At 35.8% G+C, this 13,569-nt stretch overlaps 1 protein-coding gene and 1 pseudogene across 11 annotated transcripts in view; both read right to left on the minus strand.

The window, feature by feature from the left end:
* ZC3H12B (zinc finger CCCH-type containing 12B) overlaps positions 1-13,569 on the minus strand; it is a 354,164-nt gene that overhangs the window by 97,690 nt on the left and 242,905 nt on the right. For 2 of the 11 annotated variants that reach the window (XM_039850257.1, XM_039850253.1), the window contains exon 1: positions 10,247-10,389. The exons of 7 other annotated variants lie outside the window; for them this stretch is intronic. The gene's annotated coding sequence lies outside the window, so the exon portion shown is untranslated. Of the gene's footprint in view, positions 1-4,347; positions 4,359-10,246; positions 10,390-13,569 lie in introns of those variants that run through there. 2 more of the 11 variants (XM_039850263.1, XM_039850260.1) reach the window with 1 other exon arrangement.
* On the minus strand, positions 5,607-5,725 carry LOC120592527 (uncharacterized; annotated as a pseudogene).

The raw sequence follows: 13,569 nt of genomic DNA on the forward strand, positions 1-13,569 counted from the left end.
ATAACATTTTGATGGGTGAAGATGGTTGATATCATTTCAATCTTCTTAAATTTATTGAAACTTGTTTTGTGTTCTAACATATGGACTATCCTGGAAAATGTTCCAGGTGTACTTGAGAAGAATGTATATTTTGCTGCTTTGGGGTGAAAAGCTTTGAAAATATCTATTAAATTCATCTGGTCTAGTGTGTCATTTAGGCCCTTTATTTCTTTGTTGATTTTTTGTCTAGAAGATCTTTCCATTGTTGTCAATGGGGTTTTTAGGTCTCCTACTATGAATGTATTAATGTTGGTCTCTCCTTTTATGTCAGTAAATAATTTCTTTATGTATGTAGGTGCTCTTATGTTGGGTGTGTATATGTTTACTAGGGTTACATCCTCTTTACTTATTAATCCCTTTATCATTATATAATGCCCTCCTTGTCTCTTAACTTAGACTTTGTTTTAAAGTCTACTTCGTCTGATATAAATATTGCTACTCCATCTCTTTTTTCATTTCCATTTGCATGAAATATCTTTTTCCACTCCGTGAGTGTCGTTTGATCTGAAGTTGGTCTCTTGTAGACAGCATATGCATGGGTCTTGTTTTCTTATCCATTCGGCTACCCTATGTCTTTTGATTAGAGCATTTAATCCATTTGCATTTAAAGTAATTATTGAAAGGCACATAGTTACTGCCATTTTACTATTCATATTTGTTATTTCTTTTGTCTTTTTTACCCTCTTTTTTTCTTTTCTTTTCTTTTTTTTTTTTTACAGAAGTCCCTTTAACATGTCTTGTAATGCTGGCTTGTTGGTGATGAATTCTTTAAGCTATTTCCTGTGTGAGAAGCTCTTTATCTCACCTTTCGTTTTAATCAAAAGCCTTGCTGGGTAAAATATTCGTGGTTGTAGATTCCTGTTTTTTTTTTTGTTTGTTTTGTTTTGTTTTTATATAAATTTGAATATTTCTTGCCAGTCCTTTCTGGCCTTCGAAGTTTCTGTGGAAAAATTAGCAGACATTCTTATGCGAGTACCCTTGTGAGTAACTAGCTGACTTTCTCTTGCTGCTTTTAAGATTCTCTCTTTGTCTTTGACCTTTGACATTTTAATTATGACATGTTTTGGTGTGGGTCTGCTTGAATTACTCTTGTTTTGGACTCCTTGTGATTCCTGAACTTGTATGTCTAATTCCTTGGCCAAGTTATGAAAGTTTTCTGTTATTATTTCTTCAAGTAGAGTCTCATTTCCTTGCTCTCTCTTCTCCTTCAGGTACTCCTATGATGCAGATATTGTTACACTTCATGTTGTCCCAGAGTTGTCTTAAACTATGCTCTTTATTTTTATTTTTATTTTTGTTGTTCTGATTGGATGTATTCTGCTACCTTGTCTTCCAGTTTGCTGATTTGATCTGCTTTGTCCAATCTACTGTTGAATCCTTCTAGTGTATTCTTCATTTCAGTTATTGTATTTTTCATTTCTGTCTGGTTCTTTTTTATGGTTTCTATGTCCTTTTTATTCTTACTATATCTCTGTTAAGGTTCTCATTGAGCTCATCTATTCTCCCCCTAAGTTTGTTGAGCATCCATATAACCATTATTTTGAACTATGTCTCCGGTAGTTTGCTTGCCTCCATTTCATTTAGGCTATTTTCTGGAGTTTTCTCCTGTTGTTTCATTTGTGGCATGTTTCTTTCTTCTCTCATTTTATTAGCTTATCTGTGTTAAATTCTATGTGTTAGGAATATTTGTTTTATCTCTCAGTCTTGGTCAGATAGCCTTACATGAAAGGTGTCCTGAGTGGCCCAGTGGCATACTTTCCCTGATCACCTGTGATGGGTGCTCTGGATGTGTTCTTTGTGTGTTGTGTGCAATCTTCTGTTGTAGCTAAGCCTTTTTTGGTGTCAGGATATCGGTGGATGGGATTAATGCTCAGGTTGACTAACTTTGGGAATTGGCTGTGCCCACAAAGTAAGAGTTTTTAGGTGGGGGCTGACTTTATTGAGTGTGATTTGCCCTAGCAGGCTTGTGCACTTGTTGAGACCACCCTTTGTGTGTACTGCTTATGGAACTAGTCAAGAGTTGGTCTGTTGTTGTCTAATACCAGCCTCTGTGTGCATTGGTTTTGTGGCCCCTTGCAAGGAGCTTCCCAGTAGGCCAAAGTCAGCCACTGACTTTGATTGCTCAGAGCTACCTGGTAGAAGCTATGAAGTATTCAGTAGATGGCTGCTGCCTATGCTGGAAGAGACAACGCTGTAGGCCACAGTCTGGTTATCCCCCGTACGTGGCATAGGGTTGTTTAGCAGAAAGGCCAGTTATCCTCAAGGCCTGACACTGTCAGTTGCCCATAAGTCTCTGAAACTGGAAGAGCCTCTGGGTGATATGCATGTTGGGTGGTGCAAGGACCCCGAGAATCTCCTGGATCTATGGAGCAAAATTTCCCCTGCCACTGTAGTGTCAGTTTACATGCCAGCATTGTCTCTGTCCTTCCCTCTACAAGTTTCCAGTTGTAGCAAAGCCAGCTGCTGCCCACCTCAGGCCTGCAAACACCCAAGCTCTCTTTAAGAATTATTGAAGTTCGTGGGCACGAGTTTGTGGCCTGCCACCCAAAGCTTCTCCTGGATGAATGGGCTTTGCCGTGGGCCACTTGAACTGAGTGTTGTTGTTTGCTGTTGAACTCATGACTCAAGGAAAGCACAGGATGACAATGGGTTTCCTGGTATCAGACTTGCTACAGGTAATTTGTGGCTTAGGTGGGGTGTCAACTCAGTGAGGCATGGTGCTGTCAGGCCTATACAGCACCAGAGATGCTGCCAGCTCTGAGACTGCGGACTCCCACCAAAGTCAGTTACCAATGTGTGACCTATCATCATCTGTGATGGGTCCACAAATCCAAGCAATATTGTATCTCATGCTGGCAGCAGTGATCTTCCTGTATTACTTGAACTGCTCACTTCACTGGATGAAGACTGCTGACTATGCAGAATGAGCCACACCACAGGGCAGGGGCAGCTGCCTGTCAACGTGCTGAGGGCACTTTGTAGACTGGATGAGGTAGGATCTCAGGGAGTCAGGGGCCATCAGGCCCATACAGTCTCAGTTTTTTGAAACTTCAGTGTCTGCGTAGTAGTCATAGATCATAGGGAGACAAGTTGCTGTCTGGGATGGTCCCACAGACCACTTAGATCCTCCCAAGAGATATTTCAGCTCATACAGGGAGCAGTGGTCTGCTCACAACTGTTTTCTCCGAAGTGCACTCACTGTGCTAAATAAATCTGTTGCCTTTGCAGACTACAAAATCTCAGAGAAGGGCAGGGCGGTGGAGGCTGCCTGTAAATGGGCTGTAGGTTGTGGCTGGGGTAAAGTGGGATCTCAGGAAGATAACGGTTGTCAGGCCAATACAGCCTCAGTTTTGCTGCACTGTGCCTGTGTGTTCCTGCTGTAGTCACAGATCATAGTGAGAACAGCTGCAGTCTGGGGCAGTCTCACAGAACCCTGTGATCCTTCCATGTGATACTGCAGCTCTTGCAGGCAGCAGAGGTCTGACTGCAACTGATTTCCCTGTAATGCCCACACTGTTGCCTGTGTGGATTGGGAGACCTGGAGGGAGAGGTGGTGTGGTGGCAGTTGTCTGTCATCTGTCCACCTGGGCATATTGTGGGTTGGGTGGGGCATGGCCTCAGGGAGACAATGGCTCTCAGGTCAATACAGCCTCAGTCTTGCTGCAACTTTGGTAATTGTTTGCATGTTCCCACAGAAGTCACAGATCACAGCATGACCAGCTGCTATCTGGGACTGGCTCACAGATCCCCAAGATCTGCCCAAATTCATGTTGGTAGCCAAGATCTGCCTGAAATGGTATCGGAAATGTGCACTCACAGCGCTGGCTGCCTGCTGATAATGTTTGGCCCTGAATAGGTGCCAGGTGTGGCAGCCGCTCAGCAACAAAAGTCCCAGGCAATCTGCCGGTTAGGTGGGGTGGGCTGTCTCAGGCCAGCACTTCTGTATTGGCCACATGGGAGGGATCTGCACAGGCAAGCTGGTGGTGTCTATAGATTGCCCCAAAGGGGGCCCTGAGTTAGGCTCAATGGCAACTGCATGTCCAGCCCTCATTCTTGTGCCAGGTAATGCAGTCTTGTTCCCCATATGAATCTTGAGCAAGCCTCTGATCCACCACTGGTGCCCCAGGTGAGTGTCCACAGGTGAGAGAGCCTGTGCTTGGGCCCTCTAAAGAGTGTCTAGGATTCCAGTCTACTTCTGTCTCACCCAGACAGCCAGAATCTCCTCTGATTTTACAGTCAGAGTTTTTGGGAACTCCTCTTCCCTGGGCTAGGATCCTGGGCTGAGGAGCCCTCAAATAAGGCTAGGACCCCTCTCTCCTTGAGGGGAGGCTCTGTAGCCTTGCTCTCCTTCCTGGTGTTCCTCTACCATCCAAAAGTGCGGGGCTGGCCGATTAGTGACTTTGCCCCTCCTACTAGCTTTGATGTGGTTCCTTCTTTATATTATCAGATGTATGTGCTATGATCAGCTGGACTTCAAGTGAATCTTCACATTGATTATTTTATAATTTGGTTGTAATTTCAATGCAGACCTGAGAGAACTCTGCTTTTACCTAGTTCGCCATCTTCCTCCAATCCACAAATATGTATTGTTTTAAATTGTTAAATCTGTGCTAATTTCTTATACAGCAATAGACAACTAATAAGGAGCTCTACAGTTTTTATGTGTCTATCTCCACACTAAATTAGAAATTTGGAGTTTGTATTTATGGGGCAGTATCTTATTCATGTTTTACTTCTGGCATTTAGTATTATTCTGATACATATTATTTACTCAGTAAATGTTCACTGAATGAATTTTCTTTGGTACTAAATTAAGTAGTTTGAAACTGAAGTTTATATATGTTATGATCTATTTAACTTTTCTAATACAGAAGTTTTTAGAACTTTAAAAAGAACACAGATTTTAATCTACACTACTATTTAGAGACAGCATCTGGGGTGTGTCAAGCTTGTTAGGCTAGGATTTAGGAGATCTATATTCTAGTTCCAGATCTGCAATAAATAGCTGTGTTACCAAAAAAAATGACTTTTCCAGCTGCGTGACTTCTTTGGATCTCAAATTCTTCATTTATAACGGAAAAAGGCCAGACTGTGAGATCTTAAAGACCTTAACAATCTATGATTATAAGTAGTTTAACCTCTCTAAGGTTCAGGTCTCCCAGTTAACAAAAAGTGGTCAGAAAAACTGCCCTACCTTCCTTAGGTGGTTGTGAGATTGAAATCAAATTAGATAATAAATATGAAAACGTAATAAAATAGAAATTATTGTTATGACAATCTTACAATTTCATAAAACCTACTCATGAGGTGACAGAAAGGTGAAGACAGTATTTTTAAACAAACTTACCTACAGTAAAAGAAAATACAGTACAGTCAGGACACTCTGCTGAATAATTCTTAAAACTATCACAATTTTACCAAAAAAATATATTGAAAAAACTTTCCATTGATTCAAATTTGAACTCGAGCTTTTAAACACAGGCTTATGCTGTCAAATTAGAATTTTGGTCGTGTTGGATTATGATTTAAATTCATTTATTTATTTTTATTATTTTTTTATTTTTTCTTGCCTACAGCACCTGGTCTTCCTAGGTGGTCTCCCATCCAAGTACTAACCAGGCCTGACACTGCTTAGCTTCTGAGATCAGATGGGATCAGACTTGTTCAGGGTGGCATGGCCATAAACAGATTATGATTTAAATTTAAATAATGAAATATGTAACTTATAACTTTAAGAGTTGAAGGCTTTAATAGCCACTGCTTAGCAACCAGGCCTTCTTGCCTAAACATGTATTTTTAGGAAAGTCATTACTAAGTGATAGGACAGAAAACACTATTCAGAAGAGAGCTAGAGTTGAAAATACCTGTATTTTTTTTTAAGTCAATAAAGTTTACCTCATGGAAAGAACATCTACAAATATCAAAAAAAATATTTGTAAACTCGAGATATTTTTATAACTAGGTTAAAAGGAGTTAGTTATTCTATTATTTAAATAATATTTTTAAATAATAGAATAGTTCTTATGATCATATTGAACAAATTTAATTTTGGTATATAAAACACCTCAGTATTATACTTAGAATTTTACTATGCACTGATATTGATATTTTTGAAAATTTCAATCACTGTTGACTTGTTTCCTAAAAGACTTAAAATTTTAGTATTTTTATTTTAGTAAAATATACACAACAAAAATTACTATTTTAATTTTTTATAAGTTTGCAGTTCACTCGCATTAAGTACATTCACATTGTTGTGCAACCCACCACTACCCATTTCCAGAACTTTTTCATCATCTCATCTTGAAACTCTTTATCCATTAAACTAAAGGTCCCCATTCTTCTCTTCTTCAACCCTTAGTAGCCACTGTTTTACTTTCTGCCCCTATGAATTTGACTATTTTAAGTGTATTGCATAAGTGGAATCATCCATTTGTTGTTTTGGATCTGGCTGATTTTACTTAAGCTTACTTTCTTCAAAGTGCATCCATGCTGTAACATGTTTCAAGGTTTCATGCCATTTTAAAATGTATACTTTTTTAAAAATAAAAATTGTGTATATTTAAGGTATACAGCATGATTATTTGATCTACATTAGCATAGTAAAATGATTACTATGTCAAGCTAATTAACATATCATCTCACACAGTCACCATTTTTTTGTGATATAATCACCTACAATATGTTTTTGTACTGAATTTCCATATTCAACACAGTATTATTAACTATAGTCATCATTCCTGTACATTAGTTTGCTAGGCTTACTGATCCTACATAACTAGAGCTTTGTACCCTTTGACCATCATCTTTTCATATCCTGCAACCTGCTGAGCCCCTAGTAACCACCATTATAATCTTCACTTCTATGAGTTCTATCTTAAATTGTAGATTCTACATATAAGTGAGATCATATAGTACTTAACTTTCTCTGCATTATTTTGCTTAGCATAATGTCCTCTGAGTTCACCCATGTTGTCATAAATGGCAGGATTTCCTTGTTTCTCATGGCTGAATTATATTTACACACACACATATTTATAGCCAACATATGGAAACAAATCATGTTCATCAACAGACGAATGGATAAAGATTATACATACTCATTTAACATACATAGTCATTTTATATATATGTATATGTGTGTATGTTTGTGTGTATATATATGTATATGTACGTGTGTGTGTGTATATATATGTGTGTGTGTGTGTGTGTATATATATACACACTATATATATATATATATATATATATATATATATATATAGTCATTTAATCTATGATGAAGAAGGCAAGAATATACAATGAGGTAATGGGGTAAAGGCAGTCTATTCAATACATGGTGCTGGGATAATTAGACAGATACATGCAAATAAAATAAAAATGGACTACCGTCTTATACCATATACCAGAATAAACTCAAAATGGATTAAATACTTAAATGTAAGACCCAAACCCATAACATTTCTAGAAGAAAATATAGGCAGTAAACTCCTTGACATTGCTCTTAGTAATATTTTTTCCTGATATATCTCCTTGGACAAGGGAAACAAAAGAAAAAAAAATAAAGAAAAATGACTACATCAAACTAAAATGTTTTTGCACAGCAAAGGAAACAATCAACAAAACAAAAAGACAACCTCTGAATGGGAGAAGATATTCACCAATAACGCATCCAATAAGAAGTTAATATCCAAAAATGTGTAAAGAAATTATACAACTCAACACACCAAATAAACAAATAATCCAATTAAAAATTGGGAAGAGAACGTGAATAAACATTTATCCACAGAGAACATACAGATGACCAATAGACATGTGAAGAGATGCTCAAAGACTCTAATCATCAGAGAAATGCAAATAAAAGCACAATGAGATATCACCTCATACCTGTTAGAATGGCTAACAACAATAAATTAAAAAAACAAGTATTATCAAGGATGTAGAGAAAAGGGAACTCTCGTGAGCTATTGATTGTTTTGGCTTGCAAATTGGTGCAGCCACTATGGAAAACAGCGGTTCCTCAAAAAATGGAGGTTCTTCAAAAAATTAAAAATAGAGTTACTTTATCATCTAGTAATTCCACTTCTGGGTATTAATCTGAAGAAATACAAAACACTAATTCAAACAGATATATGGACCTCTGTGTTCATTGCAGCACTATCTGCAATAGCCAAGATATGAAAGCAACCTAAGTGTCCATCAATAGATGATTAGATAAAGATGTGGCACCTATATATGATGGAATATTCCTTGGACATAAAAAAGAATGAAATCTTACTGTTTGCAATGACATGGATGAACCTGGAAGGTATTATGCTAAGTGAAATAAGTCAGACAGAGAAAGACAAATACCCTATGATCTCCCTTATATGTGGAATCTAAAGAACAAAATATACGAAACAGAAACAGATTCATAGATACAGAGGACAAACTGACAGTTGCCAGATAGAAGGGGGGATTGAGGGGTTGGGTGAAAAAGGTGAAGGAATTAAGAAGTACAAATTAGTAGTTACAAAATAGCCAATGGATGTGAGTATAGCCTAGAGAATATAGTCAATAATATTATAATAACTATGTATAGTGCCAGGTGAGTACTAGACTAATTGAGGGTATCACTTCCTAAAATATATATATATATCTTCACTATGCTGTATATGTGAAACTAATATAAAATAATATCAAATGTCAACTCTAACTGAAAAATAAAAATTAAAAAAAATTTAAGGAAAAAATAAGTCAAGCAAATATTTTAAAGAAAGGGTCAACAATATAAAGTATGTACAAACATTAAGGTAGAGACTGAAGCCTATCTGAAGTCTAACACTAAGGTAGCCACTAGACAGAGGATTCAGCTATCTTCTAAAACAGCAAAATAATAAAATATGATGTCTCCTTTCTGATCTACATTACTGCTCTCATTTTGGCACACTATGAACAAAAATGCTATTGGTGCTGCTGTGGCAAACCATGTAATAGCTAAATTTACTATAGATATAAAAGGTGGATGTCAGATTGCTACACATTATAGCTTAATATTTTCTTCAGGTAAATTTATAATTATACCATTATACAAATAAACAAACTGATAGGCAAATAATCTTTGAGAATTCTTCTAGCTTTAAATTCTGCAATTTTTATTCCTTTGATATAAAGAAATTGGAAATCACAAACAAGATAAACTTTTTCCAATCTCAGAGTTTTAGTGATCATAAAATAATCTAGTTAATATTACACATATACTTGAATATCTTCTAAAACACTGTTGACAAGTAGGGTAAGCAACCTCTGCTTGAATGACTCTGGAAACTTTGTTCAGGGACATGTTCCTATGAAAATTCAGTTGATTTTAGTGTATGATTTCTAAGTAGTTAAAATGTTTAACTTTATATTTATAAGAAAATCGATGAAAAAAGTCAAATAAAAAATGAGCAAAAAAAGAGCTCACAGAACAAAAGTACAAAGAATATAGTTATTCAATATTATTAGAGTCAACAGATCAATAAATATTGAAATTCACACCCTAGGCATCACTGAGAATAGAATAATATGAAAGGGTTTTTAAATAATGCTATAAAATGTTCAAAGAGATTTTTTAAAAAGGCATATAATTCATATGACAATAATAGGAATGAGGTGAAGGGTTAAAGAAGTACAAATTAGTTGATAGATGGCCACGGGGATGGGCAACACGGCATAGGGAATGCAGTTAGCATTAATGTATTAGTTAGGTAGAGAGCTAGAGGAGAGAAAGAGCAATTAAGGGGATCGTTTATAAACTATATAAATGTCTAACCATATACTTGAAACTAATCAAATAAAATTAAAAAAAAAAAGATAGGGCATTATAAAAATAACAGGTGGGCTTGGGAAAAGAACTAAATGTAAATACTAGAAATGAAAAATAGTCATTTAAAAACTCACAAAATTTAAATAGACACAGCTGAAGACAGAATTAATGAATTGAAAGCAATATCTGGGTATATTAACCAGAGTTTATCAACAACATATTACAAGAAAAAAATACGAAAGGAGGATAAAGAGAAAATAAGGATAGAATAAGAAATTCCCATATGTGCCTAAAAATATTAAAAAGAGAAAATTACAGAGAGGTAGCATTGAGAATTTTGCCCAACTTAAGACTTTCAGTAGCCCTCAGATGAAAATGAAAGTGCCAAACAGATTAACAAATAAGTCAACAAATGCATACCTAGGCACACTGTTTTGAACTGTGCAACATCAAGTATAAAGGGAGAATATTAGGTGATGTCAGCATCGTGGTAGCATATATCTTTTCTCCCTTTTATCTCCTTTTAAACAACTTGTTAGACATCCATAACCAAACAAAATTGTGTCTGCACCTTACACAAAAGACCTGGGAGGCTTCTAGCCAAATTGTGCATCTAAAAATAAACAAGAACTCAGTAAGGGCTGTGGATTCAAGGGAGTAGGTGAACCTACCACTACCACTTGCCATAATCAAGGAAAGAAATCCAGAGAGTGAAAAATGAGGCAGACACCACAGGTGACAGAATTTGTAGTACTCCAGCCTGCCTGAGGGGAACTTCCAAAATGTCATTAGAATGGGATAGAAATGAATTTGGATGTGAAAGGAAGAAAGGAATTCACCAAAGTTGCTCCCCTCTGCAACGCAACATAGCAAGGGGCCAAACTTTTGGAGTTAGCAGTGACAACTTCTGCAGAGAAGGTGGAAAGCAGTGACCTCCCCTATGGAGAAAAAAATTGAATGTAATGAGTTATTGCCTTGGTATCCTAGTTGTGCAGGTTATGAATGGGGAAACCCATTTCTCTCCAGCAGCACATGTATTTCTGAAGAGGGAACTCCATCCACAGCTAGGAAGAGGGAAGAGAAATGGAAGAAATTAGTTGAGAATATCGAAGGGCATTAAAGCAATGCATTTCCTGCTGTCTGATTCAGGACTTCAGCAGGAAGTCTACCTACACAACCTCTTGGAGTACTCCACTTGAAGACCTCCTCACCAGGCCAATTTGCATACCCAAAACCACAAGTGCTAAACCCACACTTCCAACCACTCTGCTGCTGACAACTTGTGTATTCTTGAGTTCACCTGCAAGAATGAAGTCCAGTAGTCACTGAAAATAGGCCAAGGTTGGTGGGTAACAGAGAAACCACAAACTTGAGCTGCAGCCACTCCTTCTGGAATATAAAAGAAGGATTCCAACAGCCAGCTTATTGAATTGTAAAAACAAAGAAGACAAAAAATAATTAAAGAGTTGTCTGCTACATCAAATGTGAAAGAAAAGTTCATACCTAAAAACACAATGAAAAATCAAGAAAATATGGTATCATAAAAAAAGGATAATTCTCCAGAAACTGAACTCAAAGGCACACAATCTAACTGATAAAAATTCAAAATAGCTGTTATGACAAAATTAAAAGAGCTTCCAGAAAACTCATAAAGACAGTTCAATGAATCCAGGAATAAAATTAATGAACAGAAGTTCCTTACCAAAGAAACTGAAATTATAAAAAAGAACCAAATAGCTATTCTGGAGCTGAAGAATTTAATGAATGAGATTTAAAGTGCAATAAAGGCATTGGTAACAGCATACCAAGTGGAAGATAGAAAAAAATGACTTGGAGGATAGAAATATAGAAATCATTCAGTTAGAAGAGAGAACACAGGTTTGAAAAAAGTGAAGACACACTACTAGAGCTATTAGATTAGATAAGAAATGAAAACACTAGACTAATTGAGATTCCAGAGGGAGAAGATGGAGGAAGTGGGCAGAAGGTTTATTTAAAGAAATAATGGCTGAGAAATTCTCAAACCTGAGGAAGAACTTAGACATATAAGTCCAAGAAGTTGATAGAAAATCCTATTATCTCAATGCAAAAAGATCTTCTCCAAGATATTATAATAAATCTGTCAAAAATCAATAATAAGAAACTTAAATCCAGCCAGGAAAAAAAGAAAGTAATCTACAAAAGAACACCACATTAAGCTATCAGCAGATTCCTTAGCAGAAAAGCTACAGGCCAGAAGAGAGTGGCGTGACACATTCAAGATGCTGAAAAATAAAACTGCCAATAAAAATACTTTATCCAGAAAAATGATACTTCAGATATGAAGGAGAAATAAATGTTTTCCTAGACATACAAAAGCTGAGAGAATTTACCACTAGACTTTCCTTGCAATAAACATTGAAAGGAATTCTTCAAGCTGAAATTAAAAAAAAATAACACTATTTAGCCACATGAAAACACATGAAAGAAAACAATACAATGATATATGTGAAAAAAAGACAGCCAGAATTAAAAAAAAACAAAAACAAAAACAAAAAACTGTAACTCTATATTAGGATGGTGTGTAGAATATACTCTACTATAGTATAAAGGTCAAAGGAAAAGAGAATTAAAAATAACTATAACTACTATAATTTATTAACAAACATACTATATTGAAACAGGTAAAATATGACATCAAAAATATAAAAGAGGAGGAGGAAGAGGGTGAGGCTTTATAGTTAAACAAAAATAAATTGCTACAGCATAAAATGGACTGTTTTATCTTTGAGATATATTATGTAGCCTCATGCTAATCACAAGGTAAAAATCTAGAGTAGATTCATGAAACATAAAAAAAGGAAAACAGAGCATATCATTATTGAAAGGCACTAATATTCAAAGATAGGCAGAAACAGATGGAAAAGAAACAATGAAAATACAAAAAAAAAACCCAGAAAGCAAACAATAAGTTGGTAGTAGTAAGTCCTTACATATCGATAATCACTCTAAATGTAAAAGGATTAAATTACTTAATCAAAAACCACAGAATGACTAAATTTAAAAGACCTAACATATGTTGCCCACAAGAGACTCATTTCAGCTATACAGAGGCTCAAAGTCAATAAATGGAAGAAAATATTCCACGTAAGTGGAACCAAAAGAAAGTGGTGATAGTCATATTTATGTCAGACAAAATAGACTTTAAGCCAAAAATGCTAACAAGAGACAAAGAAGGTAATTATATAATAATAAAGGGATCTATACATCAAGGTGATATAACAGTCATACATAAATATATATGAACCTAACATTGGAACACCTAAATATATCCAGCAAACACTAATAAATCTGAAGAGAAAAATAGACAACAGTACAATAATAGTAAGGAACTTTAATATCTCAGTGTTAACAATGAATAGATTAGACACACAGAAAATCGAGGAAATGTTGTAACTGAACCACAATTAAGACAAAATGAACTTAGACATATGTAGAACTTTTCATCAAACAACAATATAATACACATTCTTTTCAAATGCACATGAAATATTCTCCAAGACAGGTCATGTGATAAGGACACAAAACAAATCTTTGCAAATTTAAGAAAAAAATCATACTATCTTTTCTGAGCACAATAGTAGGAAACTATTGTATATATGTATCACATCTCCTTTATCCAATCATCTGTTGAAGGGCATTTTGGTTGTTCCCATGTCTTGGTCACTGTGAATAATGTTGTAATGAACATCGGGGTGCATATA

Source organism: Pteropus medius, unplaced genomic scaffold (genome assembly GCF_902729225.1).
Source record: "Pteropus medius unplaced genomic scaffold, Ma_sr-lr_union100, whole genome shotgun sequence".
NCBI lineage: Eukaryota > Metazoa > Chordata > Mammalia > Chiroptera > Pteropodidae > Pteropus > Pteropus medius.